Source organism: Colobus angolensis, unplaced genomic scaffold (assembly GCF_000951035.1).
Source record: "Colobus angolensis palliatus isolate OR3802 unplaced genomic scaffold, Cang.pa_1.0 Scaffold90, whole genome shotgun sequence".
NCBI lineage: Eukaryota > Metazoa > Chordata > Mammalia > Primates > Cercopithecidae > Colobus > Colobus angolensis.
This window is the reverse complement of record NW_012122932.1, coordinates 9,562,181-9,585,247: the sequence shown is the minus strand read 5'-3', so window position 1 is coordinate 9,585,247 and position 23,067 is coordinate 9,562,181. Positions and strand designations below refer to the sequence as shown.

The window sequence follows — 23,067 nt, the reverse complement described above, 5'->3', positions numbered from 1 at the left end:
TAGAGGTGATGTGTTGACTCTGAAATAGTGTCTTACATAAACTCAAATGATCCTCAGTTATGGGAAAACAAATGTATGTACATCTCTCAGAATCTTTCTCTTTTTTTTTTTTTTTTTTGGTGATTCATTCTCATTCTTAATCTAGCAAAAAGGCTAAATAATAATAAAATTGATAAATTGATGCCTTAACTGAAAAGTTGAGTTAGCAACACCAACAGATTATTTCTTAGGCTGCATCTTTCGTATTTTCTCCCAATAAATAACTTTTAAACGAGATACCTCTCAAATTAGCACTTAGCAGAACTAAAATCCTACTTATTATCTGCTGGATAACTGGAACAAAAATAGAAATGTGAGTATGTCCAAAGATTGGTGACTTTCCTAGGATTCCAACCTAAACAAAAGTTGCTGAGAACACCCCCCTTTTGAGTTCTGCAAAGAGATTCCAGAAGAATCTTCTGTAAACTAGAGATAGACATTTTCCCCAGCATTGTCTAATGGCTGTGCATAAACTGAGCAGATGGGGCACCGGAGTGGGTCTACCCCTTGAGATCACTGAGCATTTTCCTATTTAATTGTACTTTGAAAGCAGATTGTTCTGCTCAGGCACCTGTGACGAGTAGCATTTGGGAATCTGCCCATCTTGTTTGATGGAGGTCATTCAACTTGGAGGTCACTCACTTCATCTTTTATCATGACCTCCTTCCTCCAAATTATCCTTGAAGGTGGACACCTGGTACATCCTGTACATCAGCAGGCCTTGCATTTTGACCCTTTTGGCCAATCCTCAATCTCAAGTCTCTCTAAATTAGCCATTAACAGCTACCATTTATTAAGCACTATTATACACTGAGCACTGTCCTAAGAGCTTTATGGATATCAGCACACAAGAATTCTAAGTAAGAGATAAATGCTAAAGTCATTTCCACTTCATAAATGAGGAAACTGAGGCTGAGAAAGATTAAATGATTGCTCCCAGGTCATACAGCTAGTAAGTGGCAGAGCCCTTTGCCACAGAGCCAATGACATTTCATTCAGACACTCAAGGAAATGATAGACATAGTAGATTCTTTTGTGATCCTCCAGCCATCCGTGTTGTTGTGTTGAACCAACAAAGCATTTTATTGTCAAAATCTAAAACACCAAAAAGATAAAAAGATTATTTTCTTACTATTACCAACAATGGCTTAAAATAGATGTCATGGGCATTTTTCTTTTAGCTACCCAGCAGATGAAATTCTTTATCACCTTTGGGGAATTCTGCTGGCCCCTAACCTTAAGCACCTTGTTAAGGAGCCTGAAAATGTAGTGCTGTCTTCTTTTTTTCTTTCTTCTTCTTTCTTTCTTTCTTTCTTTTGAGACAGGGTCTCATTGTCACCCAGGCCGGAGTGCAGTGGCGCAACCATAGCTCACTGTAGCCTTAACTTCTGGGCTCCAGCGATCCTCCCACCTCAACTCCCAAGGAGCTGAGACTATAGGCACATGCCATCACGCCCAGCTAGTTTTTATATTTTTTTGTAGAGATGGAATGTTGTCATGTTGGCCAGGTTGGTCTCGAACTCCTGAGCTAAAGCGATTTGCCTGCCTCAGCCTCCCAAAGTGCTGGGATTACAGGCATGAGCCACCACACCCAGCCTGGTGCTGTCTTTCTCATCTTATAAGATGGTGGGTGAAAAAGTTGAGAAGCCAGATACTAAGGAGAAGAAACCTGAATCCAAGAAGGCTGATGCTAGTGGCAAGGTAACAAAGGGTAACCTCAAGGCCAAAAGACCCAAGAAAGGGAAGCCCCACTGCAGCTGAAATCCTGTCCTCATCAGAGGAATTGACAGATATTCTCGACCTGCTATGTGTTCCAGAAAGGCACATACAAGAGGAAGTACTCAGCGGCTAAATCCAAGATTGAAAAGGAGAAGGTTCTTGCAACTGTTACAAAACCAGTTGGTGGTGACAAGAATGGTGGTGCCCCAGTGGTTAAACTTCACAAGATGCCTTATCATCCTACTGGAGATGTGTCTAAAAAGTTCTTGAGCAGCCAGGCATGGTAGCTCATGCCTGTAATCCCAGCACTTTGGGAGGCTGAGGTGGGGAGATCACCAGAAGTCAGGAGTATGAGACCAGCCTAGTCAACATAGTGAAACCCCTTCTCTACTAAAAATACAAAAATTAGCCAGGAGTGGTAGTACACACCTGTAGTCCCAGCTACTTGGGAGGCTGAGGCAGGAGAATCGCTGGAACCCAGGAGGCGAGAGGTAGCAGTGAGCCGAGATTGCACCATTGCACTCCAACCTGGGTGACACAGTGAGACTCTGCCTCAAAACAAAAACAAAAACAAAAACCCTGCAGTCAGCATGCCAGAAACCTGCAAGCAGCATCGCTCCCAGGACCATTCTGCTCATCCTCACTGGGTGGTGCCACAGAGGCAAGATGGTTTTCCTGGAGCAGCTAGCTGGGCAGTGGCTTTTACTTGTGACTGGACCTCTGGTCCTCGATTGAGCTTCTCTGTGAAAAACACACCAGTAATTTGTCACTGCCACCTCTATAAAAATTGGTATCAGTCAGCAATGTGAAAATTTCAAAACGTCTTACTGATGCTTACTTCAAGAAGAAACTGCAGAAGCCCAGACACCACAAAGGTGAGATCTCTGGTGCAGAAAAAGAGAAATATGAAGTTACGGAGAGGTGTCTGGTTGATCAGAAAGCTGTGGACTGGCAAATTTTACCAAAATCAAAGCTATTCCTCAGTTCCAGGGCTAACTGTGATCTGTGTTTGCCCTGATGAGTAGAATTTATCCTCACACATTGATGTTCTAAATTTCTTAAGAAGATTCTAATTAAATAACTGATACATTTTTTTAATGTGGTGCTCACCTTCCCAACCCCTCTTGAAAGCAGGAGGGACTTTGAAACAGCAGTTAGAAATGCAGAGAATAGGAGACTGCAAAGAATCCATCCTGGGGGCAGGTGATAGCAAAACAAAATCTCATTCCCAGGAGAAGTAGGGTCAGCCTGTGTGTAGCTAGCAGCACCTCTGCAGGCTGTGGTAATCAGGCTCAGTGGCAAACACTGCAGGGACCCTGTCAGTCTGGTTCTGTGGCCAGGGGCTATTCACAATTCTAGAGTTGGTCCTGGTTGCCCACTCTCCTTTTGATCTTGCCCAATCCTCCAGCCTTTCAGGTCACTGTAGGGGGGCTGTCCCATGCCCTTTCCATACATTTCTTCTCTGCTTATATCAGTCAATTTCTGCTGCTTGCTCTGATTAGACCAGGGAGGTGGAAGTCCAGGAGGCAAATGCCTCAATTCTCCACAGTCCCTTGCCAGTCGCTTCACTGAAGGGGAGCCAGGGGGACCTAATTCTAGGATAAAATGCAGATTCTAGAATTTTGGCACCCTTAGATAAGACGATCTGTTTAATTATGACTCACAAATAGAATAGATCGGATTCTCGTTTCTCTGGCTAGCCAGAATGGGACTCTGAAGTAATTCATTTGTACTTGGCTACTCCAGGTAAATTTACCAGCCCTATAGATGCCTGCTGGGGCTCAGAAAAAAATACCCTAAAAGAAAGCCTCAGAAGCAAACGTTTCTCCCTGACCTGCTCCTGCCCTCCTGTCTCTCAGTCCCATTCACCTACAACGCTAGCCAGAGAAACTAGAATCTCTCTTCCCCAAGGTAGATCATAGGAACCAGAACCCCTTTTCCTTAAAGCCAGCCATAAAACCTAAAAATATTGTTCTGACTTTCCCCCACTTTTCTGTGTGAAAACTGGCCATAAAGAAATGATCTGATCTATTTTATTTGTGAGTCATAAGACCCCCGTTCCAGAGAGGGTCCTGCCCCACACCCAGAAGGAAGGAATGCTGCTCAGATGGACCAAGAAGAACCTAGACAGACAGGCCTCGCTGAGTTTCACTCCTCAGTCATGCACGTTTTGCCCAATCCTATTACCACACAGCTGTCCACACTCCGTTGAACCTAAGCATAAAAATGGATAGTTTCCCCTGTATCTTTGGGTCTTCATTCTAAAGGTTCTCTTGCACACACGTTAAATAAATTTGTATGCCTTCTCTCTAATTAATCTGTATCACCTCAGTGATTTTCAGCAAATCTTCAAGGGCCCTTGGCCCCTACATGCCCTAAATGGTCCAGGTTTCATCTTAGAAACAGGGAGCTGGATTCCAGCAGACCTCAAGCGTTTGCAGAAATCAAAATATCTTGGGGAACAGGATCCTCTGTCTCCAGATTAAAGAGAAAATGTTTGGCTGATACCTAACAAGGCAAGAAAACTTCTTAAGTGAAGGAGGCTTTTGCGAAAGAAAATATTCTTCAAAAAGCAAGTGAATAAAAGCTAAAATTGAAAGGATGCTTTAGTGTCTCTGACTCTACACCGTTCAAGGCTATATGCCTTTGGGGAGTGGTTTTTACACATGCACGGGCTACAAAATAATTTTTTAATGTTTTCTACACAGAAAAGTTACCCATTGAAATTCCAAGCTGCTTACAATTGTGTTTCTGGTAAGATATCCACACATACATTTTCTATTCAACTGTAAGTCGGCAAATGTCTTTTATGTGTTAAGCACTTTGCTAGGCCCTGGGAATACAGAGTTGAATGAGGTCAGTCCTTGTCCCTGAGAATTAAAAGCTAAGAGGAATACCAAGTGCAATGAGAACACTGGAGATGAGGAGTTGCCTGGAGAAACCTAGAAAGGCAAGCAACATTTAAACAAACCTCAAAGGAACAATAAACAAGTTAATTCTTAGCTAATAAGTCATCAACTTTGTCATTTTACATGCTGTAGATGCCTACATCCATTTCCCCCATCCTAATAACACTCTAATGTATTTCCTTCTGGGAATTTACCACATCAATATGTATAACCATGGGAAAATAATTCCAGGTACCCACCCCCCAGTACAAAAGCTGAAGTCACCGGAGATTTTCCCTCCAGTCACAAAACAACCAGGGTACAGACCTGCAGCCTAGGCTCAGCTAGTTGTTTTTTGGGACTTTGAGTCTAGAACAAATGCAGAGAGAGAAGGAAGAGTTGATGGTAGACCAACCAGGAGACAAGTCAGACTCTTACTGCCATGAGGCCATTGCCGGGGTCCCTGCTGCTCAATCCTCCCAAGTCTTGTTAGGTTCTTGCCCCTTCTCAGACATGGTCCTCCAACATGCCTCATACTCAGACAGCCTCTCACAGGTTCCCACTGTGGGATCCGGCTCCCCTAACCTTCCATTAAATTCCCATTGGCTTAAGTAGCCAGAGTCTTTATAAACCAGGGAACCTATCTAATTTATTACAGCTGGGCATCTTAGGGCAGGTTATAGAGCCCACCAAAGCTCCCATAGTCCAGATGCCATCCTCCTTGCCAAAGACCACCAATCATGTTTTCTTTCCACTGCTATCTTCACATTCCTCTTATCTTCTGTTTTTCCTTTTGTATTAGTCCATTCTTGCACAACTACAAAGCAATACCTGAAACTGGGTAATTTATAAAGAAAATAGGTTTCATTGGCTCACAGTTCTGCAGGCTATACAGGAAGTATGGCTGGGGCAGCCTCAGGAAACTTTCAGTCACGCCGGAAGGGGAAGCAGACACATCTTACGTGGCTGGAGCAGGAAGAAGAGAGCAAAGAGGGGAAGTGCTACACATTTTTAAACAACCAGATCTCGTAAGAACTCACTATCAGGAGAACAGCAAGGGGGCAATCCACCCCCATGATCCAATCACCTCCCACCAGGCCCTTCATCCAACACTGAGGATTACAATTCGACATGAGATTTGGAGGGGTGATATCCAAACCATATCACCCCTCAAGTGTTCAGCAGCTCAATTTCTCCTTTGAAAATTTACAGCCTCAAAACCAAATACGTAATTTTACATGGAAATTTTTAGCCATCTCTAGGCAATAGATAATGATGGGATGCACACTCACCCTCCCAATCCTTTGGAAAACATTAAATGTAATGTTGCAGGGTTGGCCACATATAGATTACTGAGCCAGAAAATGATGTTAGACCTCAAGCATCCTTGCTTCAGTTTTATGGATAATTAAGCTGAAAGTACTGCTAGGGCTTGAGAAATCAATTAAATCAAATGTATAGAATACAGTGTCCATCTCCATAACATGTTCAGGATGGTGTTGGGGTGTTACTCTCCAGACCAAGGAGCCGCTGGAGCTTCATGTTGTCTCTGTGTGCAAAATGAATGGACCAACAGCAGAGAGATATAACTAAGAATAATAAGCAACTACTGCCACTACTGTTTATCAAGTGTGCCAAGGGAGCAGGGACCAAATATACTTTGTTCATTGCCAAATCCCCAAACCCTAACACACTGGAGCAAGTGTTCTGTACATCTGTTTTGTTTTGCTTTGTTTTGTTTTGTTTTGTTTTGTTGTTTTGTTTTGTCACCCAGGCTGCAGTGCAGTGGCTGAATCTTGGCTCGCTGCAACCTCTGCCTCCTGGGTTGAAGTGATTCTCTTGCCTAAAGCCTCCCAAGTAGCTGGGATTACAGGTGCCTGCCACCACGCCTGGCTAATTTTTGTATTTTTAGTAGAGAAGGGGTTTCACCATGCTGGCCAGGCTGGTCTCGAATTCCTAACCACAGACGATCCACCCGCCTCGGCCTCCCAAAGTGCTGGGATTATAGGCGTGAGCCACCGCAACCAGCTGTACATATGTTTTTAATCAATGAATGTCAGGCATAGGCTAAGCACTTTATCTACATCATTTCATTTAATCCTTTCCACGCTGTGGCAAGTGTCATTCTCATCTATAGCAGATGTGACAGTGGAGGCCCTGAGAGATTCAGCATAGTACATCATGGAGGTGGGACTTGAATTCAGGCTCAAATGACTCCAAGGTTTGTGTTGTTAAGCATGATGCTACACTGCCTCCCTCTACACTGCCTAAGCACCACCACCAAGGAGCCCACTCCCTAGTGAAGGAGGCAGATATGGACAGAATTAATATTGCAGAAAGTTGAACAGGACAGGGCTAAGGAATGAGGCCACATGCCCACTGCCACTACCTTAGTTGGCAAGTTTCTTATGACTGTCTGCTACTACCACCTCCTCACTGATTTTCATTTTCCAGGTCTACCCACCTAAAATCCATTTATTACATTGCAGGTAATGGTATCTTCCTACCACAGTTAGGTCATGGCATTCTCCTACCTAAAATGCTTCAATGGCTCTGCCATTGCCCTCAGGATAGAGTCAAAAGCCTTACTACTCCAAGTGTGGCCCTCTCTCTTTAGCCGCATCCTCACCTGGAAGCTCGTTACATGTGCAGGATCTCAGGTCCCACCCAGACCTACATCCAAATCTGCATTTTAACAAGACCTATGGGTAATTCATAAGATCTTTTAAGTTGCAGAAATATGGCACTGAAGTCCTTCATGAATCCTTCAAAATCGTTATAAACTGGCTACCTCTGCAGCCCAATCTCTACCCCTGAGCCCTCACACTCCAGCCACGGTGAACATCTCTCTAATGAACACCTCCCACATACGTCTTCCTTGTATGTGCCACTGTCTCCTTATTTCACAGCTTCACATGTGCTATTTCAGTCTCTCTACCCTGCCCCTCCTTTCCTTGGCTATACCTTCCTCATTCCTTAGGCCTTAGCTTAAGCATGGCTCATTTCTAGAAGCCTTCCCTGCCCATCCCCTCTGCCCCAGCCCCAGCAATGTTCGATGTCCTTGCTATGTGTGCACGGAAACAAAAGCCTCACCCATTTGCAGTTATGTATTCAACTGTATTTTCAGTGAAGTGAGTAAGGAAAGGGATTGTGTCTTCCTTGTTCTGATTCTATCTGCAGTGGCTAGAGCAATGCCTGACATGAGGTATTTCATAAAACCCATCGCTCTATGAAAAAGCAATATTCGGCTTCCTGCTCATACTGTCATCCAGCCCACATTGCTACCTCTAATCCCCCAAATTAGAAAAAAAGATACATGAAACCTATTTAAACAGCATTTATCTTGCTATTGACTTTTGCAAAGAATCAATAATCAGGTGAATGATATCTGATGCCAACACACACACTCATGCATGCTCACCTACACAAAATGACACCAATTATTTATTCTGATAAAGGGAAAAGGAGTTTGTGCACTCAAGCCAAAAGGGCTAGGTGAAGGAGCATTCGAAAAGAAAATGAAGTTGCTGCACATGTGCTGAGTCATGAAGCTATTGTGTGGGAAGACCTCTGAATCTTCAAGTAAGGGCTGGAAGGTAAGGAAATATTGAGTAATCCCAGCACTTTGGGAGGCTGAGGTGGAGGTCAGGAGATCAAGATCAACCTGGCCAACATAGTGAAACCCTGTCTCTACTAAAAAATAAAAAAATTAGCCAGGCATGGTGGTGCACACCTGTAATCCCAGCTACTCTGGAGGCTGAGGCAGGAGAATCACTTGAACCTGAGAGGCAGAGGTCACAATGAGCAGAGATCATGCCACTGCACTCCAGCTTGGGCGACAGAGAGACTCTGTCTCAAAAAAAAAAAAAAAAGAAAGAAAGAAAGAAATATTGAACAGGCAAGGTTAAAAAAAGTGTTATGGGGTTTATGTGATGTCACTGGTCTCTAATTTTCTTAAGAGCTCAGTTGGACTCCAGGGAATAAGTAAAAAATTAGAGAATTCTTTTAAAACTTGTGACAAAACCAACCCGAGAGAGGTTACATTAAAATGGCAGAGCATGGAAGATTCTTTACATCCACGATGACAATCTAAATCATCTCTCTTTCCCAATTCAAATAAGACCCTGTCTTTACACCATTTTGTACAATCTGTGGACGAATCCAACAATTAAATTGGATTGTTGTCCAACCCCCTAAGGGAGGATCACCAAGGTAGTATGAGAGAAGAGAAGTTAAATGACTTCAAAACTTAAGAAGATTTTTAGTTTTGGCAACTTCTAACACATCAGCCCCCATCTTCAGACTCCAAGTCTGATATTGTCTAGCCCAGTGCCCTGCTCTGGGAGGGACAGTAAGCACATAGCCTGCATGTTCTAAGTCCCTGATGTCTATGGCAGGTACCCCAAGTGGCATTATTATCACCCTGGCCAGGATGCAGCCCTCAAAACCTTATTCACATCATATTCTTAATAGCTGCCACTAATGGAGCAGAACCTGCATCCAAAATGAACCTTCTTTGTCTTTGCTGATTTGGAGCAGGATGCCCTTCTTCAGCACAAAGCTGATTTTCTCCCTTCTTCCCCCATAGCACATGTGACTCAACCTTCATGATCTATCAACCAAAGATTTTGATTTCAATCAAAGTCCCCTTTCCATGCATATCTTGAACATAAAAGTTTTCCCTGAATCAAGTCCAATGTTAATCCATTTAATGCCTTCCTTTTTATAGTGCTTTTAACTTTTTCGAAAGCATTCGAAATTACATTACTATTTCATTCTCTGAAAATCCCTATGAGCTAGGTTAAGCAAGTAGTATTATCTCCAAGAGAACTAAGGCCCAGAGAATTGAAATCAATCACAGAAAATCATGCAGTGAGTTAAAGGGAAAATGGGGTTGAACATCCAGGGAGCCTAGCGGCCATTCCCTACTCTTCACATGATGTTACCCTGCCTTAAATTTATCTAGATCTCCTGGGGGGTTGAGGGGAGCCGCTTCCTCCTCCCAGGTTACTCTTTTCCACTTGAGCTTGAACTCTACACACACACAAACACACAAAACACACACACACACACGTGCCTGCACACACATGCAGACAGGGATACACATGTGCATACAGAGAAACCTGCACACAGAAAGATATTTGCGTAGAAAGGAATATACTCACATGCCAAAGCTCACAGAGAGACAGGCTTACACATGCCCAGAGACAGGAAACAGAGATATAGAGGGCTACATTCAGAAAGACACACACAGGTTATTTCATACAGCGTGCCTGTATCAAAACATCTCATGGACCCCCCAAGTATATACACCTGCAAAAGATATATACCTGCAAAAGTATATATACCTGCAAAAGAGCTCAACTGGACTCTAGAGAATAAGTAAAAAATCAGATAATTCACAAAAATTAAAAATAAAAATAAATTTTATAAGACACAAACACGGCGGGCCACGGTGGCTCATGCCTATAATCCCAGGACTTTGGAAGGACTAGGTGGGTGGATCTCCTGAGGTCAGGAGTTTGAGACCAGCCTGATCAACATGGTGAAACCCCTTCTCTACTAAAAAATACAAAATTTAGCCAGGCATCATGGCGGGTGCCTGTAATTCGAGCTACTCGGGAGGCTGAGGCGGGAGAATCGCTTGAACCCAGGAGGTGGATGTTGCAGTGAACCAAGATCATGCCATTGCACTCCAGCCTGGGCGACAGAGCAAGACTCCATCTCAAAAAAAAAAAAAAAAAAAAGACACACAGACACAAAGAGATGCACACACAGACACATACACAGAGACACACACACAGACGTATACACACACAGCAATCACGTAGAGATATACAAACACAGACACGTGTAGAAACACATACAGAAATACAACAGAGGAAGATTCAGAGACACACTCAGAAAGACACACACACACACACACAGGAAGACTTATAAACAGACTTTCTAACAACTTTGATTTCATCCACCACTATGGAACATCCTATTTTTCCTGTGGGATGCTCCCAATATGAGTCATGGAAAACATCCCTGACTTTGTTCCATAAAGAACAGGCCTCGTTGTGTGAGCTCAGTGATAAGACAATGTTAGATGGGAAATTATGGCTCTCAGCAGAAGTGGCATGTGGCGATCTGTACAGCACTCATCCACTTATTAATCAATCATTCATAACCTAGTTTGTGCTGAGATATTCTCAGAGACTGTTATGCTTATTATGAGGAATCAGGGATGCATTGTAGCTGTCACATTGGGTTCTGATGACCCCATCTGGGGGCCAAATCCCTATTGTAACTGTCACATTTGCTTTAAGAACACGCTATTTGTGCATCCCCTGATTTTCCAGGAACAGAAGCATTTGCTCTTGGTACTAAAAATTGTAATAGATCTCTATGAAGAGGCAAGGGGAGAAAAGGAACAAACATAAGAGTGAGAAAGTACAAGCATGGCAAAGAATTCAAACTGTGGTCTTGTCGAGGACCCTAGCCTATGGACATAATGAAAGCCATCTTTATCTTCTTTCTTAAACACGTCCTAATTAGGCCAGACTCTCCTTATAGAAAGTTTATGCAGACACTGTAAGTCATCTCCCCAAATCCATTCTCTTGAGGTTCCTCCACGGTGGCAAACCCTAATTTCTGAAGAGTATTTGCCCATTCCATGGGACCTTATGCTTAAAGAAAGCCATCCTATCTTCAGCCCAAGGGGAGTGGAACTTGATTAGGTTAAGCTGAGCAGGGCAAGTGACCTTCTTTTTGCCAGTTTTGGAAAGGACATACAGCCAATTCTTGTCAAGGGGGTGTGAGGAGAAGCCTGCTGGTGGGACTTCAGGGAAACGTTTTCCTCTTCTACCCCTGGATGTTAATGTGTGAGATTGTGACACATAGAGCATAGAGTTGCTGTAGCCCTCTTTTTTTTAGACAGGGTCTTGCTTTGTCACCCAGGCTGGAATATGGTGGTGTGGTTACAGCTTACTGCAGTCACTCAAGTGATCTTCCCACCTCAACCTCCCAAGCAGCTGGGAATACAGGTATGTGCTACCATGCCCAGCTAATTTTTTTGTATTTTTTGTGGAGATGAGGTTTTACCACATTACCCAAGATGCTGCAGCACTCTTAACAATCAAAAAATTGTTGAAAAAAACTAGCTCCCAAGATGAGCATGGAGTGGCAATTTTTTTTAATGGCTGCAAATTCTTTGACACTCCTCCCACAATAGACGAAATCTAGGTCCCCTTCCCTCAAATCTGGTAGGGCTTTTGACTACCTCTGCCAATAGAATATGGCAGAAGTGGTCTAGGTCATAAAAGGCTGTGCCGCACCAGCCTGATTTTCTTGGCGCACTCACAGCCGGCATGCTTGTTCTGAGGAAAGCCATCTGTCATGTAAGATGTCTGGCTACCCTGAGACCACCACTCTGGAGAAACCTAGTGTAGGCATTCTGGCTGACAGTCCCAGCTAAGCCCAGCCTTCCAGCATCACAGGGTTCTAGATGTGTGAGTGAAGAAGCTGGAAGTGAATCTACCAGCCCCAGCTGTCCCAGTTCCAGTCATCTGAGTCCCCACATTGGTCTTTCCTCCATATACACATCCCTGTGTCTCTTCTGTGTGCCCAAATGTTTTCTTCTTACAAGGACATTAGCTGTCATAGATTAGGGCCCACCCCAACAGTCTCATTTTAACTTAATCACTTCTTTAAAGATCGTGTCTCTAAATACAGTCACATTCTGAAGTAGCAGGAGTTAGGGCTTCAACATAGGAATTGTGGGGTGGGGGACACAACTCAGACCATAACACATGGGATAACACATGGGTTCCCTGTTACCAAAATCATCCTAAAAAGTACAATGAGAAAAAAACTAAATCAAACCAGTTTAAGCAAAAGAGTTAATATTAGAATAGCTCAAAAATTTAAAAAATAACAACGTGAAGAAGAAACTCCAGGAATGTCAGGTTCAGTGGCACCCAAACCCACTTTCACTCCTCTCTCTCACTCCATTAACTATGATTTGTTTTTTGTTTTTTGAGACAGAGTCTTGCTCTGTCGAGTAATGGCACAGTCACAGCTCACTACAGCCTCGGCCTCCTGGCCTCAAGCAATTCTCCCACCTCAGCCTCCCAAGTAGCTGGGACTACAGGCATGCACCACCACTCCCTGCTAATTTTTGTTTAATTTTTTGTAGACATGGGGGTCTCACTATGTTTCCTAAGCTGGTCTTGAACTCCTGGGCTCAAGAGATCCTCCTCTCAAGCATGAGCTACTATGCCCGGAATCAGCATCTCTGATTCTCTCTGGGGTTTGTCTTCATTTTCTCAAGAGCATTATCTTGTCACTTATTCTCTGAAACATGTCAATCTCCCAGTGAACCGTGGGGATACTGTGGGGAGTAGAGCTAGAACTGGCAGGGTTCTGCACATCTGCTTAGGGAGAGCAGTAAGACTCTTAGTGCTACATGAAAGGAATGATCAGGCTTCTTGGCTTCCTGGAGTGCCCTACCATATACCTACCCACCTTTTGCCCCTATAATATGCCGCATTCTATACTAAGGAAAAAAAAACATAAATGTATCTGGTAAGAGCAGGGACATACCAGCAGCCTCCCTGGAACTCATAGGAAAAAATGTAATTGAACACTACTGAAACAGAGGCATCTGCTATTAATATGCCTACATTCTCACATCATATCTGGACTTTAAGATAATTCTCTCACTTAGAAAACAACAGAGAGTAATCTAAAATCTGAAAGTTAAATTATGGTGTATCCACAAAAGAAATACTATGCAGTCATTAAAAAGAATGCACCATCTCTATATGGAAACATATCCAAGCACCATATCAAGATAAAAGTAAAGTGTTTAACAGTATATATAGTATGCTGTTATGGGAGGAAAAGGAATAGGTATCTTTATCACTTTAAATGTACGCATCATCTCTGGAAAAAAGCCCAGTAAATTGGTAATGATAGTTGCCTCTGTATAGGAGTACTGGAAGACTAGGGTGCAGGGCTAGAAGAGAGATTACCATACATCCTCTTGACAGTAGATTAGAGCTGCAGAAGAAAATATTCATGAACGTGAAGACATAGCAATAGAAATTTCAAGATGAAGCCAAAAATTAAGACTGGAAAAACAAGTGAACAGAGCATCAGTGAACTGTGAAATAATTTTAAGCAGCCTAATGAGATTCGGTGAAAACAATAAACCTGCAGTTCCAGCAAGTTCAATGAACTCCATACAAGAAGATCAAGGTACATCATAATCAATTTGCCTAAAACCAGTAATAGAGAGAAGAGCTTTAATGCAGCCACAAGAAAAAGATACGTCAAGTACGAAGGAACAAAGATAAGAATGACAGCAGAGGGGAAGCCAGAAAACAGTGGAGCAACATCTTTCAAGTACTGAAAGAAAAAAAGTCTGGAATTCTATACCCAGTGGAGATATCTTTAAAAAAAAAAAAGAAAAAAAAACAAAGGTTAAGTAAAGACTTTTTTCAGATGTAAAATGGCTGGAAGAATTCATCAGCAATAGTCACATACTATAAGAAATGTAAAAGGAAGTCCATCAGAAAGAAAATGGTACCAGATGGAAATGATGATCTACACAAAGGACTGAAAAGCACTAGAAATGATAAATATGTGAATACATATATGAAAATTTGTTCTTATTTTTAAATTACTTTAAAATGTTTCAATACAAAATCATGAAGATACATTTTACTATAAAAGTATTATGTGAATTCCTGTATGATGGCAACACGGAAACACTTTAAAGATCAGCCCACTGGAAAGCTAAACAGCAATGCTAAAAAGCAATTGAAATCAGTAATAGTTCATGTTTCTTAACTTTAATCATATTATCATCTATATATATTTAAAGATAGTCATGCACTTAAGTGTAAGGCCTATTACTTATTCTTGGTGAACTTAGGAATTTGTGAACTTGTTGCAACAACCCACTGCCCAGAGTGTTCTGCAAACCCAGATAGGGAATCACAGAACTAAGATTTTTCTGTAAAGCAAGCAAGAATTGTATGGTAGTATAAACATTGATACTTATGCCCTCATTAACACCTTGATAATAGTCCATTTACATATTTGAGTTTCTAAACCGTGCTCTAATCATCTTATCTGCTGTCCCATAAAGCAGGGCTTTGTGCGTGGGCACTCAGAAAGGAGCTGTCCAATGCATGCATGGCATCACCAATACAGTAGCACCAATATGTGGCAACTATTTTCTGATGGCCTTCAAAACAACACAAGTCCTGGGTCACAAGTGCCAAGACCAGAATCTAAACTTCAGTTTCTCTTCTCAGTTATCTCTACCTTCCCCGTTGCATATCTTCAAATCATGCCTGGTTTCTAACAACTCCAGACTTCAGCCATATTCTCTGAGGCTACATGGCATCGGGTACGACTTACCACAGTAAATCAACTTTCAGAGCCAGACTTAGGAGAATACATTTAAATCACAAAAGAACACAGGTCAGAGTTGCAATTATGATCACAGCAGACATTGCTGTGTTGTGCATAATTAAAATGACTGTGGGACCAGCTGAAAAAGTATCTCCCTATCTATGGGTATAAAAATGAGACATGAGGCTGGGTGCAGTGACTTGTGCCTGTAGTCCCAGCTATTCAGGAGGCTGAGACGAGAGGATCCCTTAAGCCCAGGAGTTCAAAGCCTGCAGTGAGTCATGATTGGCCACTGTACTCTCACTGGGCAACAGAACAAGACCCTGTCTCTAAAAAACAAAAATGGATTAAAAAAAAAAAAGATATAAGCAGCCTGTTGTATCCAGGTGAAAACTTGACCTTGAAATAACTATCGTTTGTATACCCTGGTAATAGACTATAACTGCCCACTTGTTGCCTTTGCCCTTGACAAGTTTTAGGTGTCAGAACTACTATGGTCATAAACTACTCAAAGGGTCTGACATTGTGGCCTGGACAAAACTCACATTCTCAGACTACCTTAAAACCCAAAGGGGTTAGAAAAAGATCCTACAGAAGGAGCAAGATTGGAATTTTTAAAAATTAAAAATAAATAAGAGAAGATCTTGCTGTTCCCCTGGGAAATTCCCAATACTTATAATAATGAGGAACGTGCCCAATACCCACCGTGGTTCCCCAACAAAGCTTTCTCTCATTCACACCTATTTTACCAACTACCCATCAAATTTCCTCAGCAATACCCAACTCATTCCCGCCACTTGGTTGGAACTGAAGAGATTCTCACATCATTTGCTCAGTCTGCTCCATGGGAAGTAGGAAATATTGTTCACACTCTGCCTAAAACGTCAGCTTAGGCAGAGTGGGGGCAGAAGGCAAGCCTCGTTTTCTTAATTTCATATCTGATTGAACATTATTAAAAGAACCATTAAAGTTATGAAATTCCATGCTCATATTAGGTTTAGGATGGAGTGGCTAAGGACACATATAAAAAGAATGATTCAGCTTCTCCTTTTCTTAGTAATAACATTTAGCACTCAGATATTGCTTTTCCTCTCCATCATTCTTTACAAACATTAACTGTATAATTTCACTACATTAACTGCAAAGAGAGAGTCGGAGATGGCCCTGTAATTTTGTAGTCACTTTGGTGACATTCATTATCTCTCAAAATGATATACTATACCCCAGAGCCTAGGTTTTATCCTGGCTTAAGGTAGGAAGATAAGAAAAGAGGAAGGGAGAAAGAATCCAGGTTCTAAAATAACAGAGATCTCAGATGCTTACCTAAGAGTCCAGGGATACGGCCTGTGGATTAGAATGTGGAATTGGAACAGTTAGTGAGTCGGATGACATAGCTGAATTTTGAAGAACAGTGTTATATTTAACATATTACAGTTTTTATTTTTTAAAAAGGAGGAGAGACACCAAATTCAAATGCCTCCTCACAGAGAAAAAGATCCTTCAAATTAAAAAAAAAAAAGTATGTGTATTTAACATAGATAAATAAGCATGTTATCATTGTTGTCATTGTTGACAGTAATTTTATAGCTCACCACTCCCAATACAGATACTATAAATACTACAATACTATAAAATTTATAGTAATTTTGTAGCTCACCGCTCCCAATACAGATCACTTTTAGGCAAAGACCCTCCCAATAATAAAAACAACTATCATTTGTTGAATATTTACTGTGTGCTAGGCACCATGCTAAGTATTTTAAATACCCACAGATCCGACTCAGTTTTCCCGTCTGTAAAATGGAGGAATTTACCTAGAGCAGTGTCAGCAAATTACAGCCTAATCCATGGGCGAAATCCACACACTGTTTTTGTAAATGAAGTCGCTTTGGAACACAGCCATGCCCATTCATTTATAAACTGTCCATGACTGCTTTTACAACACCTGGGTAGAGTTGAGTCACTGAGACAAAAACTATATGGCCCGCAAAGCTTAAAGTACTTATTATCTGTTTTCTTACAGAAAACATTTGCCAACCTCTGATCTAGAAGACGGTCTGAAAGGACCTTCAAATACAACATCCTATGCTTCTGACTCTGGGTGTTGAAACGCTTTCTCCAGTTTCTCCACCACGTCATTAGTAGCATGAAACAGCAAACACAGTATGTCAGCCTGGATTTGTCTGTGTGTTGTTATGTAGGCTTCCATGTCAGTGTCAGCTCTTTAGGAAAATATTCTTCATATTTTAAATTCTATAACTCGTTTATCAGCCCATTGTTGAGAGCTAACAACTTCAGGTAATTCCATTTTAAACTGTATGTTATTGATAACACCCACATCAGCTGTGGAAAAAATATCATTATGGAGCTCTAATAAATTACACCAATTTTTTAAAATTAAGTTCTGTCACTTTTTTTAACTTGTATTTTAGGTTCAGGGGTACATGTGCAGGTTTGTTATAGAGGTAAGCTCATATCACGGGGGTTGTTATACAGATTATTTCATCACTAAGCCTAGTACCCAATAGTTTTTTTTTTTTTTTTTGAGACAGGTTCTCACTCTATTTCCCAGGCTGGAGTGCAATGGTACGATCTCAGCTCACTGAAACTTCTGCCTCCCTGGTTCAAGTGATTCTTGTACCTCAGCCTTCCGAGTAGCTGGGATTACAGGCATGCGTCACCATACCCGGCTACTTTTTGTATTTTTAGTAGAGATGGGATTTCACCATGTTGACCAGACTGGTCTCAAACTCCTGACCTCAAGGGACTGGCCAGCCTCAGCCTCCCAAAGTGCTGGGATTACAGGCGTGAGCCACTGTGCACAGCCCAGTAGTTATTTTTTTCTGACCTTCTCCCTTCTCCCACCCTCCCCCTTCAAGCAGGTCCCGGTGTCTGTTGTTCCCGTCTTTGTGTTCATGAGTTCTCATCATTTAGCTCCCACTTCTACATGAGAACATGCAGTATTTGGTTTTGTGTTCCTGTGTTAGTTTGTTAAGGATGATAGCCTTCAGCTAAAAATTCTGTCACTTCTTACCTCACTTTCTCAAATTCATTGCTTCTTCCTTCTCTCTACCATCATCATTGCCTGCTGCAGCTTCACCCGACACCTGAATTATTACCTGAGCAGCATTCAGCCCAATTCTAGGCACAGAGTAGGAGTCTACACACCTGAAATCCAAAATTTGCCTTTAGACAGAAACAGAACTGGGATGTAAGAATTTTCTTAACATTTTTTGGCTAATTGACACATGGAGTCTAACAGGTGACATCTTGATAGAATACATGATTGGGATGGTAATTTACAAGGTTTTAAGCATCCTTTATCACCATCATTGTTGTTTTAGAAAGGCCTGGGAAAGCAAAAAGTTGACAAATAATTTGAATTCCTATGCTCTCTTAGGTTCTACAAAGAAAGATCACCCTAAAATAGCCAAAGCCGCAGTGTAGCAAGGACATGAACACACTGCATTATATAATGCTGCCAAGTCAGTGTCAGTATGTACATGGCAGTTTCAGACAAGTATTTTTAGCCCCGGTAAAGGCCCAGTACTAGATTTTGGTATTGTTCATGAGAACCTTTTTCTCCTATTCAATCTAAAATATTAATCATTCCTTTAATTGATAAAATCATGAACTTTACCATTCGATTTCTTAATAGCCTTCACTGAATTCACTCTAAAATACTTTAGTACCAACCCAGTAATCATCTAGATTCAGTTATTAATTGCAGCTTATATATTATAAGAAAAAGAGGTAAAAGTATCACTGTCCTCTTTGAGTGTCAACTTTTGATGTTATCATCAGCGTATTCCTTTAAATAACCCCTCTACCCTCCCCCCAGGCAGAAGACTGGACATAACAGAGAAAGATGGTAAAGAATCCAAGTTTAGCCCATCATGAAAACTTTACATGTAATTAAAGCTATTTTATTCTGCACTCATTCTTCCCATGATTCTCTAGAAGTAAGCAACTGAACTAAAACAGCTTCTTTTTAATTTTTTAATTATTTTTAGAGATGGGATCTTGCTGTGTGGCCCAGGCTGGAGTTCAGTAGCCATTCACAGGCATCATCATAGCACACTACAGCCTTGAACTTCTGGGCTCAAACAATATTTCTGCTTCAGCCTCTGTGAAACAGCTTCTTTAATTAAGTAGCTACAGCCTCTGTCATACTATTCATGCTTACTTATTTCAAAAAATGTTACTGATTATACCTGCATGCCTCTTGTCTTAGACTTACTTTCCTCTTTCCCTGAGCACACCTGTAGAATGTACATAACTTTTGAATGTGTCTGTTTCTAATAGGAAGACTCCTATTAGAAAAGGCGGACTCCAACTAATAGCCCCTTACATCACCATCAACCTGAAGGCCAAGAGCTCCCAAAAAAGACACAAGAAGGTGAACATCTCTGCATTAGAGGCAAGGATCCCATAGCAGGCCAGCTTCTCCCTTGTTATTCTGGTAATTGAAGGAGGTTAAAACCAGGAGGATATGGAGAAATGGCATAGTGGGAAGAGATATTCTTGTCTCTTTTATATAAGGCTTATTAAGAAATGTAATACTAGGAACCCATTTGTTGAAAGATCAATTGTTCTGCTATGTGCTTTACAAATACTATCTCATTTAATCCTCTCAAGAACCTTAGGAGGTAGAAACTGTCATGTCCATATTTATACATGAGGGAACTTAGATGAAACACAGCTAAACAGTGGAGAACCAGGACTTAAACAGTGGTCTCACTGATTCTCTAAGCTGGGCTTGAGACTCTCTTTGTTTTGGCTCCTACGATATGGCCCAGGTTTTTAAAAAGTCAATAAAAGCTAAGATGCAGAAAGTAAGATCACTGGATGTCCTTTTTGTTACCCCAGAACCCTAAAGCTCTCTGACTATTTTCAATGGGGTCTTGGAACTGGCGAAAACATATATTTTACAAAAAGTGAGTAACCTACCGGTGTTTGCCTTTTGAAAGTTACCAGGAGATCAGAGAAGAGCATAGAACACATTTCCCTTGGTCCCTTCCCATGTGTTAGATTTCCTAGGTGTCAGGCACATCAACAACCTTTGAGAACACATCTATGCAGGCCAAACACACAGACAGCACCAACCTCTCTTCTTGACATAGACTTTACAGGAATCATGGGGAAGAGAGAAAAAGCACAGTTCCTGGGCCTTTGGTTACACAAAAAGAAAAAAACCTCAGAGCCAAGGTAGGATGTAGGAGCTAGGGAGGACCTAATTGTTCTGCGTAATAAAGTGAAAGGCATGCTTTCCATGGTTGGAAGAGTAGTGGAGGTGAAGAAAAGGGGAAGGCTGGAACCACTGAGGGTACACATGGCTTAGGGAATATTTTTAAATAAAAGGAATGTCCAATATTCACATATGAATCATACATATTATGTGCAATATTAAATTTTTCCATACCTCCTCAATCCTTCAGGAAAGTTAGCTTCACCTCACTAAACCACTTTATGACTTTTCCTTCCTTAGAGAAAAGTAGGTAAAAAATTGAAAGAAAGGGCAGAAATGGCTTTCTTAATACTTCCAAAGTGGCAGAACTTCCTGTTTTGTAGGCTAGAAGAAATTCAGGAAGAGGGTAAGGATGATGTCACCTCAGAGACAAGGAAAGGAAAACACCATTAAAGAAACCTGGCCACCAGTTAAGAAATCCTGTATACCTATGCCATTGTTTTTTCAGTTCTATACAGGAAGTTACTGCCTATAGAGAAACTAAAGTGTGCTCCTGGAACTTTCTGGAACCCAATCAACCAGTCCCCAGCCCTGACTCTGTTCTACTATCTATCTCCCGGCAAAGGCTCAGAGATCAAGGAGCTCAGCTGGTAGACACCAGGATTAAACTCTGGTGCACACATTTTCCACATACATACCCTCCTTATATGATTCAGCTTCAGGATTAATGCAGAGCTCAACTCTTTTGAACTTATTTACAAGTTTTATCATTATACTTGCCCACATTATGCAAGCAGTTTGCAATCTCCCCTAATTCTCTGACTTTAATTATATAATTGAACAAGCCAAAAACTCATTTTTCCCAGGAAACATTAAACATTACCATCTTAATGAAATTCTTAATGAAATGGTCCACTATGCATGCAAATGACCAGGAGTGGCTAGGCCACTAACTTATCGCTGGGCAAGGCAATAGAATAAATGCTCTTTTGTCTATCACTGGAAATGGCAGTTCCCACCCGCACTTTTGGCTGGAATGATAATTCCCTAAGACCAGTGGATGAGCCTCTGTGAGATACATGGATATAATTAAGACTGGATAAAAAGAGTTTAAATGAAGTAGGAACTGATCTCAACCTATAAAAATCAAAACTTATTTTCAAGGCTGAAAGAGCTCACTTAAACTTTTCTTGCCAGTTTAAAAAAACAAGGTATGAGCTGTCCTCCTTATTCTCCAGAGAGTAGAGGTCTGAGAAATTAACAGTATTAAACTTACTTCTCAACTTACTTTCAGGATTGAGAGGAGAAAATGGCTAAAAGAAATTTGGGGGACCTCTGAAAATTTCGGCATAATTAATAACTCTTCAAGCATCTGTTGCTGCCCAACTGCATTTTTCAAATGCCCTGTGGCAAACAACTTAAATCTTATACATACCATATACTCTTCTCATGCCAAAGTCACTGTCTGCCAAAAGCTAAAATGGAAGGATTGCAGACCTGTTCACACTTCTTTTTCTCAAATAGCATGGACAACCGTGTCCTGTGCCAAGTAGACACCAACTTGAAGTACTTAATAACTACTATTTATATAATGAATTCCCAGTTCTTAAACCTTATCAAATCTTTGCATTGCCAGAAAAATGTCAAGCTGCTGAAAATGTCCAACACAGAGGCTTACCCTGAACATTCAAGCTACAATACTTTAGAGAAGGGAATGCAGCTCTTGCACCTATCACAGTGCTTAGCTGAGTAAATATTATTTCCCTTCCTCTTAAGTTCTTCCATTTTTCCACAGAAGAACATAAAGCCAAAGAAAATCATGTTTGCACATTTTTGGCAGCTTTATTGGGATATAATTCACATATCATACAATTCACCCATTTAAAGTATAAGATTCAATGGATTTTGGTGTATTACATCATTTCTTAAATTGTGGACAAATATATGTCATAAATTTTGCCAATTTAAATATTTTAAGTGTACAATTCAGTGGTTTTAGTTACATTCAAAATATTGTACAACCATGACCATTATCTACTTCCAAAACCTTTTAATCACTTCAAATAGAAACTCTGTAACCATTAATTTTTATTTATTTATTTTTTTTTTTTTGAGATGGAGTTTTGCTCTTGTCACTCAGGCTGGAGTGCAATGGAGCGATCACGGCTCACTGCAACCTCTGCCTCTTGGGTTCAAGTGATTCTCCTGCCTCTGCATCCCTAGTAGCTAAAATTACAGGTGACCACCAACATGCCCAGCTAATTTTTGTATTTTTAGTAGAGACAGGGTTTCACCATGTTGGCCCAGCTGGTCTTGAACCCCTTACCTTACGTGATCCACCTGCCTCAGCCTTCCAAAGTGCTGGGATTACAGGCATGAGCCGCCACGCCCGGCCTGTAACCATTAACCCTTTAACTATAGTTGCCCTTTCCACATTCTCTTAGCCCCTAGAAACCTCTAATCTATTTTCTATCTCTATAAATTTCCTATTCTAGATATTTCATATAAGTGAAATCACATAATATTTACCTTTCTGCATCTGGCTTACTTCACTTAGCATACTGTCTTCAAAGTTCATCCATGTTGTAGCATGTATCAGAATTTTATTCTTTTTTATGGCTGAATAATATTCCATTATACGTATATACCACATTTTGTTTATCTATTCATCTCTTGGTTATAGATTTTTTTCTAATACTTTGAGTGCAGAGAATTAAAAAATCTCAAACCTCAATTCATAGAACACACTTATCAGTTAAGATGACCCCCTCTCTTGGGTATTAATTTTTTATACCCAGAAGCTTCTCCCATACCCTTCTCTTC

At 41.1% G+C, this 23,067-nt stretch overlaps 1 pseudogene; it reads left to right on the top strand.

Moving 5' to 3' along the window:
- Positions 1-1,662: 1,662 nt before the first annotated feature.
- LOC105504277 lies at positions 1,663-2,811 on the top strand (annotated as a pseudogene).
- Positions 2,812-23,067: the final 20,256 nt, after the last annotated feature.